Source organism: Melospiza georgiana, chromosome 2 (assembly GCF_028018845.1).
Source record: "Melospiza georgiana isolate bMelGeo1 chromosome 2, bMelGeo1.pri, whole genome shotgun sequence".
Taxonomy (NCBI): Eukaryota; Metazoa; Chordata; class Aves; order Passeriformes; family Passerellidae; genus Melospiza; species Melospiza georgiana.
In genome coordinates, this window is record NC_080431.1 from 85559354 (window position 1) to 85587000 (window position 27647).

A 27647-nucleotide genomic window follows, 5' to 3' on the forward strand; every position below is an offset into this window, starting at 1 on the left:
TCTTTTCTCTCTTTTGCAAGAGTGAACAGAGAGCTGGCTGTATGCTGGGCGGGAACAACCCAGTCTCAATGCAACCATTATTTTTCCAGTGCCGTGTTTGCTCCTTCATGGTCTCTTGATGGGAGCAGGCACATGGTGATGGAGAAGGGGCTCAGGAGCCTGGGAAGGATTACAGACAGGAGCAGGCAGCAGCTGCCACCAGAGCTGTGAAGCTGGCTGACAGCACAGCCCCCTTGGGCAGTCAGAAAGGGGCACTGGGAGTGATGTTGGCAGTGGCCATCCCTTCCCAGGTATTCTGTTCCCAGAATTAGTCCCCAGCAGTGCCCTCCTTGTCCAGGGTGGTGGTGGGCAGCAGGAGCAGGGCATGCTGTGGCTCTGGGAGGTGGTGCTGGGCAGCCTACTCCTGCCAGCCCTGGCCAAGCACCTGCCAACAAAATGCCCTGGTTTCATTCATTGCAACACATCCCTCAAAGAGGTAGTCAGTCCTTAGAGTTACAGAAAGATAAAAGAAGTACTATTCCAGGCCATCTTTTAAGTCAAGATGCATGCTCAAAATGCTACATTTACATTATAAAACAAGAATATATTTAACCTTCCTTCTTCCTCACCTTTTTGCTGGCTTTGCCCTCACCCTGAGCCCCTTAAAGCAACTGCTGCTGAAGCTGTAATGTGCTGTTGCTTCCAGAGAACTCTCCTGCTCTTCCTTTAAAGATGTTTTCCTCTGAGGTGCTTTGTATAGAGGGTTTTCTTGACTGAAGTTCTTCTTAGGGAGCAAGAGACCTCCAATGGATGTTAATTAGAGTTCAGTTTGCAGATGCAAGAGATTACTGTTCTTATTTCATCTGTCTCATTGTTTTCACTGAGAACAGCTGTTAGGACTTACTTTGGGCTGAGTTACCTGTGGAATGAGTCAGCTTGATGTCTTTTGTAATTAGCTTACATATACATGAAAGTCCAAATTTGGGTTGGATTAATTTCTTTTGTCTTATCAAAACATATTATCCAGCCTTCCTGGCAGGCAGAGTGTGCTGAAAAATCTATTCCATAAAGATTTTTCGTTTGTGTTTTCTAGTTGTGGGTCTGTGGAGTTTTCTGGTTTATAAAAGCATTTTTGTGTGTGTGCATTTGTAATGCCCATTTGAAGTCTGTTTTTCCGAGTACATATTGGTAATGTGAAAAAGACAAGGCTAAAATTATAGGCATTCTTAATTATAAAAGAAAATTTTAAAGTCTCCTTTTACTACCCTTAACAGCCCAAATTTAACAATGATTTTAAATACACTACTGACATTAAATACACTAGTGAAAGAAAATGTAAGCTTGAGCTGTGTCATAGTTGCTTTACAACATTCTCTCTTCAAATTTGGGAGAGGAAACAGGAGAAGAAACCTTTTCTATTATCTTTGGTGGACTATAGCTTCTAAACAAACTATGTCTTTGGAAAATGAGTGATGGAAATATGAATGAATTTTGATTCAAAATTGTTGTCAAGTCATCGCTGCATTCTTCACAGAACCACAGTTTGGCTGTTTATTTAATTTAATAAAGCATATGCAGCGGTAGTTGAGTAGATTTTTTTTTTTCAAATTCTTTCATGATGCATAACAAAAATACATGTGTGTGTGGCAATGCATACAGACATGTTCATGCTAATGTGTATAGAAAAACTTCTTGTCCTTTCCTAAAGATCATTTTATTTTGATTCTCCAGTATTGCAGACTAAGGGTTTATACATGGCCATGTAACTGGCTCTCAAGCTGTGTTTGCAGCGTCCTCTCCCATATGAGCTTTCTCCTTCCCTGCAATAAGCTGTCAGATGTAAAACCATCTCCTCAGTTCAAACCTTTCCAAGCACTAGCTCCACTGAGTGATGTTCATTTCTTGTCTTCTTAAACAGCGTGGCCAGCCCTTCCCCTCAGCAGTGTGTGAATGAAGGAGTGCATGAGGACAAGGGCTGGACTGTGGAGCTTCCTCTTTTGGTGGGCACACAGAGATGAAGATGCAGAGCAACAAAGGAATGTGCCCTGTTAGCCCTCTGCAAAGACTTGCTGGATTTCAAAAGGAGCAGGATGGGGCCCATGCATGGGTCAGTTCTGGCTGAACTGCTTTTTCTCAGTGTGCCTTTTGGACCACATCTGTGCTGTGACACACTGCTAGTGTCACTGTCAGTCCCCAGGCAGACACCAATGTGCAGTGAAGCCTGTTAATACAGGTCACTGAAATTCCAGATATTTTGACTGCTACAGAAGGTGGTCACTTCAAGTAGCATGAGCGCAGGGAGAAAAAAACAAGGGGGAACTTGAAGGTCATTTTCCTCTCTACGTTGCCGCGTTGCTTCTCCTGATGTGGCCCCTTACCTGGCGTGTGACATTTGTGGCTAAGGTGTTGTCATATTTCTGGTATGCTAACATAACATTTGACTGCCTTGCTCTGCATTCTTGTAATTAACTCCTAATATTAAAGCAGTTTCCATCTCTGGATTCCTCAGCAAGCTGATTGAAAGGCAATTTAATTGCACAGCATTGCCAAGAAACATGTTAGGTGATTGCTGGCTGTAGTAACAAGTAATGTGAAGGTAATAGAAGGTATCACAGCCACTAAGATTTTGCTGGCCATTAGCAGAGGTGACTTCAAAAAGCAGATGATAATTAGTATAGATTTCACTGAGCCAAGTTTCCATCTGTTGCTAGTCACTGGATTTTGAGCTGCTCTCCTATTAAATATTTGCATGTGCGTTCCTGGATTCTCAATGGAAAGGACACTTAGGGGGAAAGGGTATAAATCAACAAATAACTGTGTAACCTGCAGAAATATAAATCTATGTAGATTAATCCGTGGTTCCTAAATTGCGTACTAGATTGTAATTCAATCAAAGGGTAGGGGTCGTGTGACGTTTATGAACATTTATGGATGGTATAAGCTCTCAGATTAAATGTCAAACCTGGTATTCAGTTTAGAATCATGTATTATTGTTATTCATTAATATATAAAAACAACAATTATATCCACTAAAATCCTCAATTTAATTTTGCAGTAATCTGTCTCTGCTGTGTCAGAGATGCAGTGCAGTCTCTTTGCCCCCTCAGATAATTTAAAGGGCTCCACTGAATTTCAGCCCAGTCTGCTCATTCCCCCCAGAATGGCAGTGGCTCCCTCTGAACTGAGGAATTCTCTAGTAAATTATTTTCTTTATCTTCCACTGGGATTAAATTTTAGTTTTCATACTGAGCAGGTGTAGTGCACCCAGAAGGGGAGGAGAGGCAAAACTCTGGATCTTAGATCCAGTTTACTGAGTATATTACGCATGATAAAGCTGTACCCCTCACTGGCTCTGTATCAGTAAAGGGTGAAACAGTCATTTTAGGATTATCTAAATTTGTTGTCAGTTCTTCAAGCCTACTTCTTCCCAGTCTGGGGCTAAAGGACTAGCATTGCTCACCTTGGTGTGCTGCATTGCATCAGAGAGATACTAAATCACTTTGCAAAAATGGAGCAGAATCGCTGTCCCAATTTACTGCTAAGAAGGCACTTGAAGCAGGTTAACTCAAGCCACTTAATGAATAAAGTGTAAGAAGCAACTGAATGCCAATTGCAGAAATTACTTTGGCACCTAAGATGTTAGTGTTGTTGAAAGGAAGCAATGCTTAAGCTAACAAAGGTAATATATTTCATCTCAGTTTACAGCCAAAATTTTGCTGACTTTCAGTGGACTTCAACATGAATGCCTCAGTCACTTTTTAAAATTGTAGTTAGCATCATAAACCTATTATCTGCTTATATAATGTAACTCATGCCTCTGGTTTTCACCGTCTTAACTTCCCATAAATAGAAATTCTTCCGTGTTTAGGGACGTTGTTCTCATTAAGCAGGGGGGTACTAGATTCCTAAATAGCCGTAACATGTAGACCTTGCTTGTCTCTTAGTCTTTGTGATTTAATGGAATTTATTCATATAGCAAAAAAAGAGAAAAGGAGAAAAATCTGACCACAGTGAAGCAAGGAGAGGTTTAAGATTAGCCCTTGGCTGTTCTGTTCAATGGCCAAAACATCTTCCAAGTAATAATGATTAATTAACACTAGGAATTCAATATTAAAAAAAAAAAAAAAAGTTCAGTGGATTCCATTTGTCCCTTCCACCAAACAGGGCCATAATGGGTTGAAAGCAAGAGACATAAATAGAGACAGGTAACTATTCTGTTTATAACATAGAGATGTGGGGGAAAATGGTCTGCTTTCTTCAACTTCATTTTCTTATGTTGTTATATAATATATGTCTTGAAGAAATCTACTGTGTTAATCTAATGTAATTAGGTTAAATGTCTCTAGTGACCAACAGTGCCATACGATAAGAATTTTCACCCCAGCATTTTAATGGTTCAGGTTCTGCTCATGGTTTCAATTAAGTCAGCATAATTGCACAAGGCAGTGAGAACAGGATTTGGCCCATTTCTCTCCCACATACATGTTCTGCAGTTATCTAACCTGGAATGAATCATAGACACATCTTGTTTTTCCAGTACTTTACAGGGAAAGTTTTGTTTTCATATATTTTCTTTTGAACAAAACTGATAATCAAGTGTCCAGACCGGTTGCAATAATTTTTAAAAGTACAGTGTTTCAGTTCTGGTGATTTTGCCGGATTCTAGTGTGCAGCTTCTAGTATTGTGCCTGTCTATAATTACCCTACAGTTTTAATTAGGCAGGACAATCTTGTTCATTCCTTTGAGCAAATTTCTTGGTAATGTTTGTGTAAGTCATTACTCAGCACCTCCATAATCTCAGGCCATAATTTGTAGAATTCTTTGGCATCCATGTTGTCAAAATTGCATGATGCTTTCCCTTAAGAGACCTTGTTTTATGTTGCTTATAACAGAGCCAAACTCTAACCTCAGCCTAAAATTTTCCATTCTGGTTTGGTTTTTTTTTCTCCATGTTGGATGCCTCCCACTTTTTTTTTACTTTTTTTTTCAACTCTGGGACTCTAAGGCACATTCTTTGGCTCAGGCCTCTTGTCTCAGGTTCTTCCCTAGTTTGTGGCTCACTGTCCTATCTGCCCAAAACTCTGAAAGAAATACTACCCAACTACCAGCCCCTAACAGTACTTCACTATCATCTACTACAGATGAGTCCATGGACTTCCATGGTTAAGTCTTCAGGAGAAATGCAAGAGGAAAACAAGGGATACGTGCTTAGGAAAGGAAATTTTTCTCCACCAGGAGAATTTCCCTGTTACAGTTCACTAGAATAATGGATTCTTGGAAGCAAGATAGTGACCTTCTCTTCACCAGCTTGATCTTGCCCTTCCTTTCATTTTATGTCATTTCAGCTTTTCAGTCTGTGCAGAATCACACAGAATCACACACAGAATTTTCAAGAATCCATCCTGTCTTCTCTCATGCAAATCTTCCTTACATGTGGGAGCAGTGTGCTCCTTTACAGAGAAATTTGCTGTTAAAAGGGCCTCTCTGGGTGGCCTGTCCAAAAGATGCTATAGGCATCTTGTTTCCTGCCCTGCAGTTTTTAGGATTGTCTCTGCTCTTTGCTGTATTTTCTCCACCTCCCTTGCAAACCAAGCGCTGGATTTGTACACATGCTTTCTTTCCCACCCTCCTCTACCAGGACCATAATTCCCACAAATAGTAGCTACAACTCTGAACAGATTTTCTGCCTGCCTTCCCTCTCTCTCTCTCCTGTGACAGCTCCTCTCCTTCCCTTCACTCTCTTAATTCAGGTTTATATCTCTCTGAGTTTTTTTAATTCCTCTGAGGAATGACAGAGCTAATCTCCCCCTGTAACTAGACAGGAAGCAGAAGCTGAGGGCCATGTCTTAAGTGCTGGAGTACACCACATGGATCCCATGGTCGTTTTCCACTGTGCTCCTGGTCCCCTGATAACAATCTTCTGGAGAGCACTGTCTGGCCTGACTACCCACATTTTTTTCAGCTTGGCAAAGGGAAGGGGAGACAGGACTGATTTGTAGCTTTGAACATTTGGGGAGCATCTGCCTTTGTTTTCTGTGTCCAACAGGAGTGTGTCTTCTTGTTACAATTCAGAGCATCAGGCTTTGATTAATTTTGTTTATTGCTTCATCCCAGGTTATTATGTTTTGGAAATAAATATGAAAATAAATATGTTGGCAGTAAAGCTTAGATACTCCATAGTAGACCTGTAGTCTACCAGAAGTTTGCAAACCTTTAGCCATTCCACTTTCATGCACTCGTTTTTTTCTTAGGGGTCTCAGGGTAACAAATCAATCAAGTCCAAGATACTGTGTTGACAGAAGGAACTAAGACAACACAATTTTTCTGTGCAGCTATCAGCTGTAATGTAAGCATTCTCAGCCCTAATAATAAGTCTAACCCCTCTTCTGTGGAGGTCAGGATCAAGAAGGCGAGTTCTGTTTCAGAGTCCTGTATCATCTGGCATGACTGCTAAGAAGGATGCCTTTCAAATCTGGCAGTGTTTTTGTGATAAGAGCATTTGTCCATAGGAGCCACAAGCCTATTTCACGGAGACTGTTGAACAGCCACCAGAGGATATTTAGTCTCTGCTGGCCTGGAATTATCCCAGGACTGAAAAGCTCCTCAGCCATTACCAGTTTTCTCAGCTACATGGTTCTGGGGTCAGGTAGTTTCAAAACTTCCAAGATCTATGTTTGTGAATTTAAAACTCTTTTTTTCCTCTCCTGTGGGAATTGCCACCATCTGTAAATCTCCTTGATCCCTCTTTTCTATTGTTACATTGGTATCATTTTGTGTGTTTATAACAATTTGATTTCCTTTTTTCTTTCTCTCTTCTCAGATCACTCACAATCAGTTTGTGGCCTTTCTCTTGAGGAACCTTTCCTTGTCTCTTGTGTAAGTATTTATAACATTTTATACTTTTCATTGATATAAGTTGTGCCTTTTCTTCAAGTTCCATCAAAGTCAGCCCGGGGCCTCTGTTGCTTCCCATAGTCACAGGACTCAATACTGAATTTTTATTTCAATGCAGTCCAAGATTTTAATGCAGTGTCACCTTATGGGACTCAGATTTTAGTTCAGTGACATTGTGTGATTGATTTATCTGGAATTTATATGTGCATTTCTGGATGACAGTATGGAGGATTGCTGTTTGTGTGTGGGGATATACATGTTCTGATGGACATTGTGCTGTTGTGTTCTAGTTCAGAATGAAATATAAAGTATTCCATGCTGTGCAAGTGCAAAACAAGTACAGAAAACAGTCAACTAGCATTGCAACCTATCCATGCTGAAGTTTGACCCTGTGGTGAGGGACCCTTCCTTATCCAGTTCTGGCTGCTCTCTGAGCTGCTCTTCTTATCTGAGCAGATTAAATGCGCTGTATTCTTACTGACATCCAGCAGTATTAGGATTAAAGATCTGTCAGCGATTTCTTGGGAAGGTGTTATGCAGGGTTCTTTTCTCACCTAGTTGCACTCACTTGAGTTTGGCTGCTGCTCTGTAGGTTGGTGATTTGCTGACCTTTTTAACTGAAGAAAATACTATGTTTATCCAGATAATAATTGTGTTTTCAAGACCCAGAACAGGAAGAATTTATTTTTTCAGGATTTGAGTTTTGTTTTTTTCCTTTTTGGGGGGAATAAGGGATAGAGCCTTTGGGAGTGTTTGTTTGTTATCATTTGAGTTTTAATTTTGTCAGGTTCTGACACACGATGGTTTTGCGCATTTGGAACAAAAACTCACATTTTTCTGGGATTCCTTCATACATATTGGCAGTGAAATCTAGTGCTTTTGAAACAATGACTCTTCTTGTTGAAATATAAGGGGAAATATAGCACTACCACTTCATAATATTTACTATAGTTAAGTAAAGACAGACCAAGGTTTTCCAAATGTCCACCAGCATTTTAAGCCACTGTTTTGGGATGTCCAAGCTGCTGAAGCTATGTAGTGAATGCCAAAAATAATAAGGGCTTTTAAATTTAGGTTTAGAACTCCACGTCCAAATATACCTGGACTTTGTGTTACTTCAGATCTCTACTTTGCAATTTAAATTCATGTCTCCTACCTGTTCAGAGAGAAAAGTAGATGACTTTTAAAATGGTGCCTGGAATTTAAAAAAAAAAAAGACAGCACAGTAAGAGAAATAGCTCTTTCATATTTGGGGGGGGGGGGGCATTAAACCTGCAAATCTGTAAATTTTATGGTCAAATTGTGTTTCGATTGTTGGGATTTCTTTAAAGGGATGTGAATGTGCAAATGGACATGTATAATTTTTTCAAGGTGCTTGCTGAAACCACAGAAAAGCTTCCTTTTCCCAATACTAGACCTAAAATATGTGGCTTTAACATTTAAAGTTGACCCACTACTTTTGCAGTGCAGAAGGAAATGGCATGCTGCCTTCTCCCCCGCCCCAATGGCAAAAAGAGGAGATTTGCTGCAGTGGCTGCAAAAGGTGGTATGACAATGCCAGCTCCCAAGGAGACGTATTTGAGTTGACCTATCATGCCTATGGTGTCCCCATATTTCTTTCCCTTCTCCTTTGCCTTTCATTATAAGGTGTCCCAAATCTGTAATTTACAGCATGCTGCTCCAGGTTTGCTCTGATATATTTGCTACATATAAGTAGGAGCCTATGCGTGTCCATAGCTGCCCGTGGCGGTGTCAGGCCTGCGAGATGAGGGGAGCAGAGGCCCCCACAGAATGCAACACGGCTTATGTCTAATGTGACATTTATTTGACTCAGAAAGGCAATTGATTAAAGGCCCATCGGACCTTTGCCATCATGTATTATGTATTTATCCAGCAGGGGCAGTTTATAACGGCCCCTGACAAATCCTATTACTTTTGTTGCAGTACTTCATAATATCAATAAAAAGCGTTAATGATACTCAGGAACGGGAAGCGTTAACACAGCTTGTGTTAACACTTCCCACGGCAGTGGCAAAACCAGTTATGTCTGTGGCAGACACCATGTGCCTTCAACATTTGCACAATGGCACCAGTTTAACATGGTTCTACCTCTGCAGGGCAAGGCAGTTAGGTGGAAGCAGCAAGCTGGCTTCATGATAGGTAGGCATGTGGAAACCTGGAGCTGAAATCCCTCTTCAACAGTGCTTTGCTGTGTGACCATGCATTTGCTGTTTCCTGCCTGGCTGCCTTTGTTTCTTGACGTGTAGGATTAGAATCACATGCTCTCTTGCTTCTTTGGGTCTGGCTTATTGCACAGCCAAGAAGGTCTTCTTGGTGCTCTTCTATTCCTAAATTAGCAAGCTCCATAGGAGCCCTACCATGTCTCAGACATGTCTTTTCCTGTACTGGCCTTCCCCGTTCTTTCTGGAGGGCAGGTCCTTCAGGCCATTGATAGTCTGGGTTCTTTTTGGTAGCAGAACTTCCCACAACTTGCTGCTGATTCAGTATTCATCCTTCTCCCAGATGTTACATACACATCTGCCTAATTATATGGCATCAGGGTTTTGGAGGTGGAAGGATTTCATAGATCTCCCCCTCAAACTGTATTCCCACTTTAGAGGAATACAGTTGATCTCTGCTCTTCTTGAATGTCCTCAGGACTTTGAGAGACTCCGGTATATTCTTTGTCAAAATCATTCTTTTCATGGAAGAAGTCTTCCAAGCAGCCTGTAGCAGTATGGACATTACTGAGGTGCTTTACAGTAGGAGAGATAGCTACAGAGGATAAATAGCAACAGCAGGACACTTCTTCAACTTGCAGAGCACTCCCTGTTCAGATGGAACCCATACAAAATTGAAAAGTTACCTGCTGTTAGCATTGGTAAATGCAAATCAAAAGTGTGCCAAAGTCATCCAGATACAAGGAAGTTGCAGAACATGTTAACATAATTCCATGGATATCTGTCCATCTTGTTTAAATAGATTTCTGATGTAACTAGGTTGTACTGAGCTCCAGCATCATTCCTATCAGAGTGAGCACTGATTCTAATTCTTGTTACTTGACATCCTGGTTTAAAAAAGAAAAAAAAAAAAAGAAAAAGAAAAAGAAAAAGAAAAGAAGGGAAAAAGTGCAAAAAAGTGCAATTTATTCCCCAGCTTCATGAAGATGTATTTGGTCAAGTAATGATGACCTAAGGGAAGCTGAGAGGCATCTTACTGATCTCATCATAGTTATGAGAACCATCCATCATATGGTCAGTGATATTTGTATGTCAAAAGACACCCAGCAGTATTCCAGCCTGCCAGTAGCCAGTTTCTGAGAATCCTTATTGACTTTATCAGACGTGATGATGCTCAAATAGTTTTTGATATCTATGTATATGTCCCTGCTTTGGTACTTGTTCACCACCAAACTGTCATCTGTTACCACTCTGAGCCATTATCATCAAATAGCAGCTAATTAGGCCCCTCTGAATCCCGTTTTCTGGTTCTGTGCTTAGTATTGCTTTGCAGATAAGGAACAACAACAGTGATTGCTACATCAGGAACAGGGAGGAGGCATCTTTTTCTCTTCTCAGGTTTCTTAAGAAGCTCTCCCTTACTTGAGAAGAGGATAATAACCTCCACGTCAAGCTTATTCATGAATCAGAAATGAACATTTGCAAAATGCCAAAAAAGTCTACATGTAATAAGCCTTATGTTTACAACAGCTTTCAAGAGATAGCATTTTTCAAGAATTATCATAATTAATGTAATAAATAGGCATGTAAATTATCCAGAAGAATCAGTTGATCTGCTTATGAAAATTAGGAGGTTTAGGAAGGGAATGGTCACCTAAACAGCAATCTGAGACAGGAAAGGGATATTTTTTCCCCAGCTATTACGTGTCTCTTGAAGGGAAGGGAATGTTCCAAAAAAGAAAACAACATGGGCAGAGGCAAATGAGAGAAATGGTGAAACAGTCTCAAAATGGCAGCAGAGCTGAAATTATACTCTGGTGTATTTATAGACATGAAACCGTTCAACCAAGTCTACACCTTGGGATAAATGTCTTTGAGCAGTGCCACAATTTTAAGCTTTACTCTTTATCTAAAGATGTAGCCATCAAATAAACTTAAGCAATAGATGTGCATGGGAAAAAACTCATTATTTAAAACAAATCTGTCAAAGTTCACAGGTTTGTTTTAAAACATCTGTCATGAAAATAGACCAAATATCCAGAAAACTCAAGACGTAGCCAGATTTACAAAAAGGGGCAAAATTTGGTCCCGGTTTTTCATTCAGGCATTAGTTTAAGTGTTGGCGTTCAAATTGTTTAGCAAGTAATCAAGACTGCACATAGCTGTGAAGTTGATGTGTGGATTACAGTAGAGGCATGTGTGCAAACTGCCTTCTAATTGCAATACCTACAATATATCCACTGGTGCTGGGTGAGATTGAACTCAAGATTGGACAGCATGACAGCTGAATATGTCACACCTTTCTGCCATTATGCATACTAGCAATCTCTTTGTTCTGAGTTATTTTTCATTTACTTAGTGTGAAATAACGCATTGACTGTTAACTATTTTTGAAATATTACACAGTACAGCGGTAAAAACAATGGACTTTACCTAGACAGTTGTAGACATAATATTTTTGGTTTAACTAAAAAAAGAAGGGGGCAGAGAGGAAATTGAGTTGTTCAATGCACTTTTACCCCACACTGGCATAATTTAATATATTTGGACAGAAAAGACCACCTTTCTGAAGCAGTAGCAGCATTTCCTACAGCAGTTTGAATGTCGGCCATCAAAATATTAAGACAGACCAGTTTGTTAGGTCAAAATCACTGTGCAAAATGGAAACAACTAGAGTGCAGCAGAGTTTCTCAGAATATTCCCTTTGTAGTTATGGTAAATTATCTTCCAACTTTGGCAAGCCCATTGCTCTTTTACAGCTGTATCACCACATGTCTTTTTCTTGTCTGAGCTTTCTTCTGAGTCCTTCTCCTAGTGCAGAAATCCTCTCTGCACCCTGCTTTATCATCATGTTGTGCATCTGCCTCCATCCAGTGCACACTTCAGATATTGGGTAAAAATGGCACCAAGAACAAGTTGGGGAGGAGGAGTAGTTGTTACAAAACAACATACAGAAATAGGATGTTTCCCAAAATTCACCTTCTGATCAAGACATTGTAGATTTGTCTGTTGAAGCTGGCAGTGAGATATGAATACTCAGGGAGGTCCAAATGCCTGCCCATGTGCCCATGTTCATGCTGAATGTCCTATGTGTGAGACGCCACAATGGAAAATGAGCTCGTAAGAGGATTTCCTCCATCTTCTTTTCCTCTCTACCACTCCCACTTAAAAAAAGAAGCAAATCATCTGCCAGGTAGCTCATTTGTGTGCCATTACACAGGTGCACATGTCAAAACACATGTGAGTAATCTTCAGGCTGTGCTTTGTGAAGGCTGTTTTACTTCTTGGTGTGAACGTGAACCCTTAGACATTAAAGATCACAGTATATTGAAAAATAATGATTCCTTCCTCGGAAGTTCTTGTTCAGCTTGAAGCTTTCCATCATTTTGGATAATATCGTGCTGCATATGGTTCACAAATTCAGCCCCCCAGCTAATACTTTCATTTCATGTGTTTGCATGCCCAAAATATTAGATTTTTGTGCACCACCGAAAGCAAAAGCTTTTGGATCTGAATAGATCTTGCTCTCTCCCATTCCATCGTACTGAGTTTTAATTTTAATAGAATAGCTGTATCAGTTTTCTGAATTATGTTTTCTAATGTTTTAGCTTCTTAAGCATACTCTAAACAGCTTGAATTTTCAAGGACAAAATTGAAATCCCAACTTCAAATAGCATGCAATTTAGAAGTATTCGTGCTTCACCCAATCACCAAAGTAAGGATCAGTTGCAACATTTGGATCTGGGTGTGTATTTAAATTTCATATTTGTCCGTGTTCACTTATCCTGGATGTCTGTAAAGAGATTAATTGCTTTTCAATTTTTGCAGTAAATCCACTTCTACATTAAAGACCAAAAATAATTTGCAGCATTCTGGATGCTCTGCAATATGCACTGAAGGTTGTAAAGGAGAACTACTGTGTGTGATCAGCATATAACCAGCTCTGAAGAATGAAGCTTTTCCAACAGTTTTTCAATTTCTGCATGTAAAAAATCTTTTACATTTTGGGGTTTAGGGCAAATTTCTTAAGTGAATGTCTGGCATCCTTAACGTGGTCCAGTCATGACATTAAATACTTAAATTCTGCCACAGAAGGCTAAAACAAAAATGCAGCTTCTCTTCCAGTGAACTTTAATGGAAAGGTAGCAATTTTAGTCACTCAAATACCTGCAGACTGAAAAATGCCTCAGGGAAGAGTGTCAAAAATGCTGTTTTTTCTTATCTTGTTGAAAATCGTTGGGCAAATCTTTTATTGTGGAGCCTGCAATTTAATCTCACATTGATATTTTAACTTCTGTGGCAATGTCTTCACCTTCTATCCTGCCTTGTGCCAGTGCAGCATTGCCACTCTGCTAGTGGACAGCCCAGCTTTTCCTACTGCAGGTATTTCCAAAGTGTCATAGCCTAACTGGATTTAGAAAAGTGCATAGTGTGTTCAGGGAGAAGCAATGCTTTTGTAAGCACTTCTGATCACCAAATATTTCTCCTCCATATCTTACTCCAGCAGCGTTTTCTTGGGAGGCAGGGTCCAGAATTCAAAGGCATTCAGCAAGATTTTATAGATGAATGGGCATCCTGTTCTGGGAATAAGAATATTTTAAAAGCACGAAACTGAACTAGATATTTAATTAAAATGTACAAGTAAACTGCTGAGAGAGGTGCAGCATCTTGGAACATCCCAAAGAACTGAGATAGAAAAATAACACTTGAACATTACAGGTGAATGAGAGCTAAATATTGTTAATGAGCAGTTTATTGGTATTGATTGATCCTTTTATAGCTGTTAAGCATGCCCCCACTTTTTCCTAATCTGTGCTCCCTACCTTTGAGGGGCCATGTAAAGAAATGCTACCTGCTCCACCAAAATATTATTAAATAGAAAAAGCTATTTTATTTACCTAAACAATTGTGGAAGTACAGCCTTCACCTTGCCCAATAATTCTTTCTTCACCACTGCTCAATCTCCCCTTCAGGTAAGCAGTGGCTCACCTTCCAGTTCTTTTGCAAATCTTGATCTAAACTCATAATTTCCCTTGTGATACTGTATCAAATGCTCTACTGATAAATTAAATTTACTGCATTTCCTTTGTCTGGATAATCAGTTACCTTATCAAAGAAAGTTATCAGGTTAGTCTACTACAAACTACCTTTGGCAAACTCATGTTTCGTTTCATCCTATTTTGCATTTACCTACATGTCTTTTCCATTATTTTTTCCTTCAACACTTTTTGCACTCATGCTGTTGAAGCTCCTGATGTTACATCAACATCAAACAGTTGTAAGTGAGATCAGAATCAGTTTCAATACACTGTAGTACAGCCTTGCAAAAGCCTATTCATTCTCATGACTGCAAAAAGCTATGTTCTCATCTGGCAGACAAGTAAAACATCAATTTTATTTTTCATTGTCATTATAGCAAAGGGCAGGTGGGCTGATTTTGAGCCTTGGCTGGGGAATGTTTGCAATGATGTGCAAAAGGGTTTCTAGAGATAGGATCAGAGACATCTACCTGCACATTAGAGTGCTTGGACACTTGCATTAGAAAAATACTAATGTATGTATCAGTAATGAAAATCTTAATTAAGAACACTGCATCATTGTCCATGAACACTCTTTCTTTCTCTGTGTGTGAAGCTCTTTGTGCATTGCAGCATCTACCTGGTCCAGACAGACAGAGCCCTCAAAGAGTGTGTCTGGCAGATCTCTTGATTATTAACAGCTAGCGAATGGCAAACTCTTACTCTTCTTTTGTCTCAACATTGAAACTCAGAATAGGGGAGCATACAGCATAACTTGGGACTTTGTTTGGACTTTTTCTATGGCTTTTCCCACTTCATTGTTATACTGGGGAGTTTCAAAATCCAGTAGCATTGATTAGAACTGCATGATGTAACTTAGAGCTACCAGAATGTGCACAGACTATTTACCCAATAGTACATTTTTTCCTTTAGGGCCATGTTCTGTGTGCACAAAAAAGCACACTAATGGATGTGACGACTGCAATGTTAATCTCCCTAAACTCAGAAAATTTGGAGTGAAAGCTCCCAGAGCAACCTTGCCTCTGCCCCTTGCTTATGATAAGGTCTCTTACTGATCCCTTGGCTTTCCAAGGCAGACAGTACAGAGAGAAGACAGGGAGAACAGGGAGAACTGCATGAGGTTTTTTCTCTGTAGCTGTATTCCAGTGGCATTTGTTTGTTGAGCACCGCTTGTATGTTTGATGTGGTTTGAAACCCATCCAGAAAACCTCTCTAAGTAGTGGACATACAACTGATTTATAGGTGTACTGATAGCAGCACAAATAGTGTAAGGTAAGGAAGAGTGTATGCACACACGCACGCTTTTGCCAGAGTTGCCTCTTTTGCTTCCAGATGAGAATCCTCTCAGATTCACTGCCATGTCACTGACATTGGTGGCTTCTGTGGACTCACACCTGCATGGTAGGAGGATGTGTCCCAGGAAAGGCAGGAGCAGGAGATGCTGCTATTTACTTTGAATAAGAAACAACTGTGGAGTCTCTTGTTGTCTATACAAATCATCACTGTAGAGACCCATATAAAAACCTACACATGCAGTGATTTTATTTTTTCATTCTTAGAAAGAATTCCTCCAGTCTGACAGAAGAGTTCATGCTGAGGCCAGTAGTTCATGCAAGGCACAAAAGCTGCATATGCCTTTATATTCTCATATATAAAAAACAGTTCTGAGAGTGAAACCCATGTAATCCAATAATCCCTCAGACTACAGCTGCTGTTTCAGCCATCATTAATATTCTCAAAATCAACACTTACTTCCCTAAGACATTAGAACCTGAAATATTCCAGATTAAATAAAGTGGGATAGAAAGATGATTAGGGGACTGGAGGATCCCTCTTATGTGGAAAGGTTGAGGGAGCTGGGTCTGTTCAGCCTTGGGAAGAGATGACTGAGAGGGAATCTTATAAAGGTATATAAGAACAGCAGAGTGTCCTTGTGGCCAAGAAGGCCAATGGGATCTGGGGGGGCATTAGGAAGAGAGCTGCCAGCAGGTCAAGGGAGGTGATCCTGCCCCTCTGTCAGCCCTGGTGAGGCACATCTGTGGTGCTGTGTCCAGTTCTGGGCTCCTCAGGACAGGAGGGATATGGAGCTCCTGGAGCCAGGGCAGCAGAATGACAAAGATGATTAAGGGACTGGAGCATCCCTCTTAGGAAAGGCTGAGGGAGCTGGGCCCGTTCAGCCTCCAGGAGAGATGCCTGAGAGGGGATCTCACCAATGTCTGTCAGTGTCTGAAGGGAGGTGCCAGGGGGATGGAGCCAGGCTCTGCCCAGTGGTGCTGAGCCATGGGACAAGAGACAACGGGCAGAAACTGATGCACAGGAAGCTCCACCTGAACATGAGGAACAACTTCTTTACTGTGCAGGTGACCAAGCTCTGGAACCAGAGATGCTGTGGTGTCTCCCTCACTGGAGATCCTCCAGAGCATCTGGACACACTCCTGTGTCATGTTCTCTGGAATGACCCTGCTTGAGCAGGGAGGTTGGAGCAGATGACCCACTGTGGTTCCTTGCAACCAAACCAGTCTGTGATTCTGTGAAATTGCTGATTCTTCACTGCTTGGTATCAGGTCAGTGCATTTCTATCTAGGCAGAATACAAGGGAGGAATTGACTCCAGTCTGATTTGATGCCATTCTATACCAAAATGCAAATATGCAGTAATTAAAACTGTCCCCTAGTCTTCCTGCTACAGTTCAGTCACAGATTGCAAGAATAGTATCTTTTTTTTATCCTTTTTCTTTTTTTTTTTTCTTTTTTTACTGGTCATTTACACAATTGGCTGTCTACAGTTAGAAATGTGTACTCCAGTGTCTGGAAGAATTTTTAAGAAAATAAAGATATTTTAATATGGTAAAAACCTTGTTATTCCAAAACCAAAACCAAATGGTTTCAAACATGTCGGTGCTGCCACTTCTCTTTCAGGACTATGTACGTGTCAAGTTTGATGTTTTAAAACAAAGCTGTGTTATAATTATACAAGCATGTTTGAGAAAAAAAGGCTTATGGAAAACTTAACAGCTGGAAACTGTTTTTTACATACTTGGATGACTCAAAAGCAGCTGAATGGGTTTTTGCAAAACTTTACCGAAAATGACATTTCTGGATTGAGACAAGGCATGAGAAATAGCAGCTGAAAAGGTAACAGTTTCACAAAGGTATGAGCAAATATAGACAGAGATTATTTAATTCATCAACTTCCACTGTACAGTCGTTAATGTAATGCTATAAAAATAAAAGGATTCATATTTATATAGTTTTTCAAGGATTTCAAAGATCTATACTAGACTTTAAGGAATTAAGCTTTGTAGCTGAGCACTAATCAAATATTAATATTTATATTTCATTGGAATATCTCATATTCAAACAGGAAAACAAAGACATAGAGAAAGGTGGAGGGTTTGCCAGAGTCTGCACAGAAAGAGAAGACCACGTTTAGCACCCATGCCTTTGGATTGCTCAGCTTGGCAGTGTGGGACCATGCTTGGCACCAGGGAGCTCCTGGCTTCTCTCTCCCTCTGACTCCCGCTTCAGGCACGCCCAGCTTGTGGGTGAACAGCCTCTCTCACACACATGGGCTGGGCTCAGGTACCCTGCTCCCTTCTCTCTGTCCCCACGCTTCATTCCCAAAGGCAAAGTCTGCCAGATTCTGGCTGCTGTGATCGTGAAACTTGACTGCATTCAAGTATCACCTCCATTTCAAGTGTGCATACACTCCTCCTTCTCCCCCTGTTCTTGAGGACTGTCAAGGTGAAAGACCTGTCACCAGAAACCTCTTCTGGGGTCTTTTTCAGTGCATGGTTCAGTCTATAACTCTCTAACAAAAATTTTACTGTTTGAAACCTCAGTCACTGAATAAATATGATTTTACTGCTGCTTAGTTTGGATGTTGAACTGTATTGGAGGAAACTGCTCTACTTTCATACTGAATTTTTTTTCAGGGTGGTGTGTGTGAAAAATAACACAAATAGGAGTGGTTTTGGATGGTCACACTGAGCAGTCAGCAAGAAGAAAAGTACAGTATGGTGAAGGGAAATCTGTATAAAAGCAATATAAGCTTGTGGTTTGCTAACAGGAGCAAGAACATGAACTTTTCCCTTTAACCCCAGCTGTAAAGCTCCCTCCCCATGGTGGGGAAATGACTTGATGTCCTGTTGTTGCACCTCATTTCATCTTCATGGTGTGAACCATGACCCAGCTCACCAGAATACCACTCCTCTTGAAGTTTGGATATTAGCAGAGGTTTTGTAGAGATACTTTTCTAACTTTTTCAACAAACCCCCTCCTTGTCATTGTCTTACTTTCCCAATTAAAAAGGCTTTTTATGGCTTTCACTTTTTTCACTTGGCAAAGTCACCAGTTCTGGGAGCGAAGATTCAGTGCTGCCTTGTGCATTATGCAGATTTCCAGTAGCAACCTCAGATTAAGACTTTGGTTTTGATATTTTCAGTAGGACATAATTTCATTTTCTTACCACAGTTGATCTGAGCTTCTTGAGAAATGGTAATCATGAGGCATTGCCATCTCTGCAGGTACATTTGCAGTAGCCTTGGATTTGGTTAGATTTAATCTCTGTACCTAAACTATTAATTTACATGAGGAAAAACTTGAATTTAGCCAGGTAGGAGCACCTAATTCCACAGATTTCCCTTGGCAAAACCAGTTGTCATCAGTCTTTTCTCAGCTTTTCAAAAGTTTTGGCAGTGTGCCCTATATATTGACCATTTTGCTCATGAAGGGCCTCAGTTTTGTTTTCCCTTTATCATTTCCACTTTGAGCTGTCTAGTGTTGCAGTGGTTCTCACAAGAAGCTGTCCCTGTATTACTGCCAAAACCAGAATCACAGCCTAAGCCAGCCTTTAACTGGTCATTAAAAGGAAATGACACTCTTCTCATTTTGCTAGCAGTATCACTTTCTCAGCTTCACAAATATATTATCTGATCCAAAACTTCGCCACTATTGTGTTTAAGTGTTTTGTGAGTCTTATACCTAAAACAATTCAAAGGCTGAGCAGTGTTGTTATGTGTATCTCTTCTTCTTGTATGTGAATATCCTAAGCACCAGGAAGTGCCAGGTTCATGGATCTTTTTGTTAGAACTCATCAGTTCTTGCTTTCTGAGTCATCTTTTAGATTATATGAATTTTAAATATTTGTTGGCTAGAGGATGATCTGTTAAGATGATTGCATCGAGAAAAGAGGAGAAGAACTACCAAAAGGCAGAAGCCAGTGAGTTGGGTAGTCTGTTGAAGATACCCTTTCCTAGAGAAAAGGTTGCATCCTGTAATGCCCAGGTCAGTTGGATATAACAGCATTGCAGGCTGACAAATTCTCTGCTTTCCTGCTAACTATTATGAACAGAACTTCCAAAAAAAAAAAAAAAACAAAACAAAACAAAACAAAACAAAAAAAAAAAAAAAAAAAAAAAAAGCAAACCCTAACAAACAGAAGATTTATTACAATTACATTTCAACTATGATTGAAGTAGGAGAAACAAATCTAGTAAACAGTATTAGAATTTCCCATTGTAGTCCATACAAGAACTGGCACAATTTAAATAGCATGGGTGCATATGGGATGCATTTAGGAAGCAGCAGACACTTCACAGAATCCTCTTTGCTCCCACTCCACTCCAACAGGTTTATGTTCTTCAGGTCAGCTGCCTTTGCAGGACTGCATCTTAAGTTGTTACCAGTTTGGGCTGAAAGTTTTCAGACTGAAAACTTTGCTGAAAAAAAAGGAGACAGAAAAGGCAAGTAAAAGTTTAATTTCTCTTGCCTAATTGAAACAGCAAAATTAGTTTGGCTGTTTTGGTGTAAGAGCAAAGCAGAAAGCACAGTGCCTCCATTTAAAATAAAATTACTATTTTACAGCCCACTTTGCACAAGTGAGCCAGGAAGGCAGGCAGGATGGGTTGTGACAGAAAGAGGCTGCAAGGAGAAGCAATGCAATCTCTTGCACATCTTAAGCAACAGGATGACCTTTTGATACTACATATATGCACAAAGTTTTGTTGAGCTGGCACAGCAAGGTTGTGCTACTTTGTTTGCACAGTCCACCTGTATGTATGTGCTGTTTGTGAATTTGTGAACCTTCCCCTCAGCCCACTTACAATTTGCCCAGGAATTTAGCAGAGTTTTGAAATCTCACAGAGGTCTGGCTCGTCAGATGTAACATTAAATGAAATTGGTTTGTATTGCAACAGGATTGGTGGGAGGATCAAAGGCTTGGTGTAAAATAAAATGAAGTTTTTGGTTTCTGTGTGCTGAAATGCTTCTATTTCCCTTATTTTTTTATTAGTGTATATTAAGCAATTGAATTCTCCAATAGTAAGCAAAAAAACTCTACTAAAGCAGTTATTAAAGAAAGCTTCTTCAGTTACTGTGACAAGGGCTGAGTGTTACTGCTATAAAGGGTCTCAGAAACTGTGTTCTTTTAAGGCTGATCAAAATATAGTTTTAAAATTAGAGGCACGTAACTGGACAACACAATATATCTGATAATTTTGGTTTAGTCTGTAGAGCCTAGGGTCAGCTAGAAATTTGGCAGATTGTCTCTCAGGTCAGGAAGTAGTTTTCGTTTACAAATTTAAAAGCCAAATTCTGTTTTAGTATTTCTTAAATGTCAAAACAACCCTCTGACCTTGAAAATTACTTTCTCTGTATACTTTTGGGGCTCTTAAGTAAAAACCAGGCATTTTTCATAGTGAAATGTGGTAGCCTGTTAGTCATCAAATCTGAGAACTTAGAGAAGGGAAGGTGACATTAACTCATCTTTTCTTTCCCTTTGCCAGTGCAAGAATGAGCTTCATTCATATCAATGGCAACTGGAGGAAAAAAGATGTGCTAACCTTTAACTGGGTTTCCAGTTTATTTCCATAATGTACACCGAGGCTTCTCCAAGGATGAATGCTCTGTCTGTAACCTTTCATACCTCATAACAATAATAATAATAAGAGGGAAGACAAGTTTCTCTGCTCTCTTTCAGAACTTAATCTCCAATGCCTTGATTTCAGTTTGTGCCCACCTAAGCCCTGCTGGAGGGTAAAGGCCATATTTAGTGCAGCTGGCCAATTGCACACTTCTGATCATTCCTGGCCCTTAATAATATGATTGGGTGAACTTAAATATGGCATTTGAGCAGCCCATTTAGTTTATGTATCTCCAGTTTTCTCCTTTTCTGGAAAGTAATTTTGCCACTTATCGAAGAGAAGGGAGACAACCCATCTTTGTTGATCAGCATCGAACTCCGTTTTATTGATCCAAAATGCAGGTTTTTGTAACCGTGTTAATTAGGCTCATGCATATTGCAAACCTGAGCTCACCATAGGTCACAGATTACACATAAACCCCTCCTTTTGTTCTCAATACCTGTGGTTTGTTATTGAATCCAAGATTTATTTTCTCACCCTGATATCAAAGTTCTCAAGGCCTCCATGTTTGTCACTTTTGCTTTCCCAAAACTTATCCAAGGACAAGATATTTACTTGTTATTAAAAACAACCTGAGAAATTCTGCTGTTTACATAAACATGCCTGAAAACTTTTGTTGTTTTCAGAAACAGGCTGTGAGAATTTGCTCCTCACAGCTGCCTTTTACTTTTCCATCAGCTGTATATGATTATGGCATGTCTGAACAAAACTGTATAAGCCATTTCTGAGCAAAATTCTCCAACAGCCACTTCTGAAATTATGATGAAAACTGAAAATCTGCCTTTCCTTCATCCCTTCTCCATCTATTTCTTCTTCTCACTCTTGCATTTCCTTTTGGAAAGGAGGTATCTGTGTGGTGTCCCTGCTTACAGCAGAGAGAAGCAGCCTGCCCTTCTCACTGTGAGTGAGAAATTGAATGGGAGGGAGCAGCCTGAAGCCCTTCTCCCTCCCCTGAAAGTGGAGCATAACTCATACTCATGGCTCCCAGATGCTCTGTACAAAACTGACTTCAGATCGTTTTGGTTCTGACGTGATGAGCCCCAAAACTTCCTATGATGAGAGCTCTGAGCCTTTTCTGCCTCAATTATCCATAGTATCTAATATTAAGGCATTCTCCAAGACTTTCTGCCCAAGGATTTGCAGTTACTAATGATGTAGCTTTCCCTGGATTTCTGTGAAGTAGGAAGGTCATGTATTCAGCACTTACCTGTAGGGGAAACTGAGACATAGAATGAATCTGGATTTAACAGAATACCTGACCACATAGTTCTTTGAATTTAAGGGTCATTTCATGAGATTTTCTGAGGAGTCATTTGAAATATCTGCTTCAAGTTGTTTGCTGAAAAGCATCTTATAAATAACTGCATGGTGTTTATAGCAATCAATTAATTAGGTACCACTGTTACGTAGAGATGGAGAAACTGAGGCACTGCAATTTTTTTAAGGTCAAGCAACCTGAGAGATTTTTCTCACAGAGTTAAGCAGCTTTCTTTTCTTAGTCTTTATGGTTACATTCCTTCCTTTCTCCATGTAGCTGACCATGCAAAAGATTGAACAAGGCTTTTTGGAGAAGAGATTAAATTTGGAGGTGTTGGCTGGTTTGTTCCAAGGTGATGGTTATTCAGCCAGCTTACAATGTAGTATTATAAATTATTAAGTGTATTGAAACCTTAAAAAGTAATACCTGCTCAATGATTTGCCAACTTAATGTAGAATAAACACCTACTACTGATCTGTAGTTAAATTATTTAATCTAGAACTAATCTACTGTTCAAACCAGTTTTGAAAATTGAATAGTTCTATCGCTGAAAATAATTAATTGTTCAAACCCATAGGGCTAAATCCAGCAGTGACCTAAATGACAGGAGAGAATTACACATTGGACATCAGTGTGTGGGAAAGCAAGTAACAAAATAATAGATGTTGCCCTGGTTCTCTGTTATCCTAGCCAGTATCGCACACTTTTTTTGGTAGGGTTTTTTGGTGGTGCTGGCTTTGTCCAATTCCTCCCTCCAGCATTTGAGTTCCAGCACTTTTATGATTATTTCACAGGGAAAGTTGGTAGAGGTTTATGTTTTCTTTGCCCTGCATGCATTTACACCATTCAGTGACCTGGCACGGGGCGAGGGCCCTGGCTGGTCCTGTGGAAGGGTTTTGGCTCGGCATCCGGCAAGGGGAGCTGCCTGCCAGAGCACTCCTGGTGACCTCACTGGCATTGCCACTGATTCATCCTGATGTGAAGAGGAGCAGATCTCAAGCCAGTAGCCCTTCCAGCATCCCATTTCAGGAAAAATACCAAGCTCCTTTGTTGAGGAAGAAAAAAAATGTTGGGTTTTTTTTTCTCTATCTCCAAACCCCTCCACAGAAAAACTTGGGGGAAAGAAGAATAGCAAATATTCAATGGAAAATTTTGTCTTTATTTTTATCTTCTCAAGAAAAAAATTCCACACACAAATCAAAACAAGATGGAGCCCTGGAGCCCCACCTGCTGACTTGAGGGAACAGAGAGAGGGAAGGGAAGATGCCTGGTCGTGTGCCAAGCATTCAGCACTGGGCTTGTAGCACTGTGATGTGGCACTTGAAGCTCTAGGGGCCTGGAGCCAGCGATACAAATGCAACAAGAACTCTTATGAAAACGAGCCTCTTAACAGCATGTGGAGCTGGTCTGTGATGGCCTCAGGAAATCCCCCTGGCTAGACAGGGCCTTTTTATCCACTACATTGCTCTGACTCAAAGAGAAATCTCACGTAGCTTCCTCCACCAGAAACTGAGCATACACATAGTCTGCAGTGTGGGGCTTTGGAATTTCCTTATTTTCAGGTAGTCATTCCCCTCCTCCTGCTCTGAAGAAATCTGCCCTACCTTTCTTTGTTGTCTCATTGCACATAGAGTCCGGTGCTGCAAGCCCATGCCGCATCCTCAGCCACAGGGCTTTGTGCTGCCCTTCTTTGTGGTCACATCCTCAGCTGATGGACACTGGCCTAGGGCTGCTGGTTGGAGTTGGGATTTTCACTCCTTCTACATTTGGCCCTTTAAAGCCCTGAGAACTACTTTTAATAGCATCGCAACTGGCAACACTTGTTTTCAGGCTCAGGACCATCTACGAGCAAATGCTTGCGTATTAATTACAACAAAGAGCAAATCTACTTGACATTTGATTTTGTTTTTCTTGTTTCCTTGCAAGCTTGAAAATGAGCTGCTTTTGCCAAAGGAAAAAAAAAATCAAAATGCATTTCACGCCTTTTTTTTTTTTTTAAACTTGAAATAGGCCCCTTGAAAAAACTGACATGTTAAACACCAGCAAGAAAATTATTATTTGGACATATGGCTCCTCTTCCTGAACTTTGCAGAGAGGTTAGATAACGCTCTTTCGCATCTTAAAAGACTAGACTGCTGCTACATTACTAACATATTCTTATGTAATAATCTGGCACTGATGATACTTCATCCAGTCCCAGTAATGTAAGACTCATTTATGGTTCGGTCAGTTATGAGGGATTTTGTTTTTTCACAGATTGTCTTCTAATTTATTTGTTTTTTCATTACACTGTCCAGAAGCAGAATATAACATAGCACAGCATAGCATAGCATAGCATAGCATAGCAAGAATAGAATAGAATAGAATAGAATAGAATAGAATAGAATAGAATAGAATAGAATCATGAACAGAAACATATTGTGGCTCTGTCTTTCAGGAGGGCTTTGCATTGTATAGATTGCTTCTATTAAACACTGAATGATTAATACAAAAGTAAAACTAAATTTTAAAATCTAGCTCTTAGATTAGGACAAACTCATCTGAACCCATCCATTTACTTTTAAGATAAGGCTGTTTCATAAAGTGAAAAATTGGTAAGAATTAAAATAAAGTTGTCAAACCATCTAAGACAGTGAAATACCACAGAAAGATTGTCATTGCCCTTGACCCAACAGATGTTGGCAGTGATGTCTGGAGATACTTGCAGAATGCAGAGTTACATAGGTGAGCTGGCCAAAAGACAGTGAAAATATTTGCAGTTTTGGAGTATGAGAATGAAACCTTATGAAACTTTTCCATAAAGAAACTAGCTTTTAAAAGACTAAGACTAGGACCCTGCCAGTGGGTGAGGGAGCATGGCAGCCTCTTAACTTTGAATTAGTTTCTGTCCTCAACCCAAGAAACTTCCCTGATAATATTTGCCTTGAAAATTATGTTTATCACAATTTGTTTCATGTTCAATGACAGAGCTCTGCCATGGAAAATTGTGGATTCACAGAATCCTGGAATAATAAAAATCAGAAAGAACCTTCTTAAGTCATCTGGGTCCAACCCTGGCCCTGCACAAAGCAGAGCCTGTGAGGATGAGGTTACTTTTTTAACCAGCTTGTTCATCTATGCATGTATGTATGTATACATCTTTATACCAATTTTAGAAGTACTTATATACTACTGTCCAATTTTTCAATAACTCTTTCTGAAACTTGAGATATTTAGAATAATTTAGAATAATTTTAGGTTCTCTCACTGATAAGCAGAAACTCTTGTTCAGAAACTGGCCTGCACAGAAATGCATGTGCAGATGTGCAGCCACTGTACCTGACTCTTGATGAGCCTGGTTCCTTCCTTTTCATTGCAAGACAACTATTTTTTAGTGACAATCAGTTGTAGGGGCTTAAAAATCTCACCTAAGTGATAAAATAATGCTGTTACCAAGGACTACCATTGACTATTCTTAGACTGAACCCTTTTCCTGCACAGAGGGGGGACCTCAGATCTGCTACCCTGCATTAATTGCTGCTGTTTGTTGCACATGGGATGTTCTACTAGAAGGAGCACTGGTCTAATCTGATGTGGCAGCTCCTACATTTTTATCTTGTAAGTGCTTTACTTACATGAATTAATTCTGAAAACACTCTTGTGACGTTAGTCATTGTTATGATTCCCATTTTAGAGACCCTGAGTCTAATTCTTAATTATACTAATTCTTCCTTATGCTAGTGAGGTTCCGGATCTGTGAAAGGGTCTCCCAACTGAGGGAGATGGATTGCAGAAATGTCAATGGCAAAATGAGAGTTCATTGCCCTCTAGCAATTCTCTGGTTCTCTGAGGTTGGAGAGAAATATTAGGAGACAAGTATAAAAGTGGTTCTGTTGATTTGTACTAAGGGGTACACAGGAGCTGCATAGCTCAAGCCTGTAAGAGGTGTTGTATTAGACAAAATTAAATTATGGAGATTGATGACATTTCTTTCAGTGTGGCCACAGTCATCAAAAGAAAGGGAAAGCCACCTCTGCTGGCCCTTCTTTTCCTTTAATCAGGATACATTACCAGAGAATTGACATCCTACCTCTTCCCAAAAAAACTCAAAACCAAAACAATAACCCCAGAAGAAGAGGCAGTGAGCTTGAGGCAGGGAGAAAGAGACTCAGGTTTTCCCAGGAATGAATAGAAAGCCATTTTAAAAGTATTCATTATGTGCTGTAACCAGAAGAAAGACCTTCTGTCTTTCTGTATGATAAAACTACCAGTGAGATGTATTGCAAGATAATTAGGAGCAAACAGGCAGGAAAAATGAGTGATGTGCTACTCTTCATTTCCTGAGCCGGTCGTGTTCCAGTCACTGTGCAAGCTGCATCTCTGTCTGTGGAGAGACTGGAGATGGAAATCAACCCTATGTGTGTCCTCTTCCCCTATGGCTTCACCCATGTGAAGAATGTGATGGACGGTTATTTCTGCTGCAGAAAAGAGTCAGAACTCTACACCCTCCTCTGGGTTTTTGTCTTCCTACTCTATTTATATCCAAGTCTGAGAGATGGAGTGGTATGTGCAGATAGAGACCCTCCTGCAGCTGTCCCTGAGACAAAACTAATGGTTGGACAGAGAAGAGAAAAGGCCTCAGTGGGGTTATTTTGGTGGCAATCTCATGTTTTTGGCATGCTGTGGCTGTACAGCTCCCCCCATTGCAAGCGATGTTGTTGTTCTTACAAAGGTTTTGTCTAGAATGAGGAATATGAAAATAATTACAATTTTTCCTCACTGTTGAGCCCATGGAAAAGCCTCCTGAAACAAGGCATCTTTAGATAAGAAAGGCTGGAAGCAGAGGCACAATACCTGTCACCTCCAAATGCAGGAAATAAGATTTGTGACTATGTGACAGCACCAAAGTTAGCAAGAGGGATATGCAGCATGTTTCCCGTCAGCGTTTAGAACAGAAGTGGGGCAGGCGTCCGCTTTAAAGTTCTTCAAATCAGAATTATAATTGTCTACCCATGAAGGTATGAGAGAAAATTAAACCTCCTGACATCCTGAGATACTTATGCTTCTTTCAAAAATCATAGAATAAAAAATAATAGAACAGAGCAGAATAGGCTGAATATAACACAAGATGCTGCTTTGATAATTTTAATTTTGGAGCAGAGATGCAATTGGTAACAATAGTATGGATCATGATAGAGGGTAGAGAGTTAATGTTTTCAAGCATTTAAAAATCTTTGTGAGCCTTCAATAAACTTCCTTATAAATGTACAAAAGACGTTACCTGCAAAAATCATGTCCTCATTGATCTGCTTTTTAACCAGTGATCAGATTTCCTTAATTTTTTGTAAAATCACACTTTCAAAATATTACTTTTTGACCCAATGCAAAAAGTATG

General features: G+C 40.0%; 1 protein-coding gene across 1 annotated transcript in view; it reads left to right on the top strand.

Moving 5' to 3' along the window:
* ZBTB20 (zinc finger and BTB domain containing 20) overlaps nucleotides 1-27647 on the top strand; it is a 230198-nt gene that overhangs the window by 107657 nt on the left and 94894 nt on the right. Inside the window, exon 3 of the transcript XR_009114160.1 lies at nucleotides 6801-6856. The gene's annotated coding sequence lies outside the window, so the exon portion shown is untranslated. The remainder of the gene's footprint in view (nucleotides 1-6800; nucleotides 6857-27647) is intronic.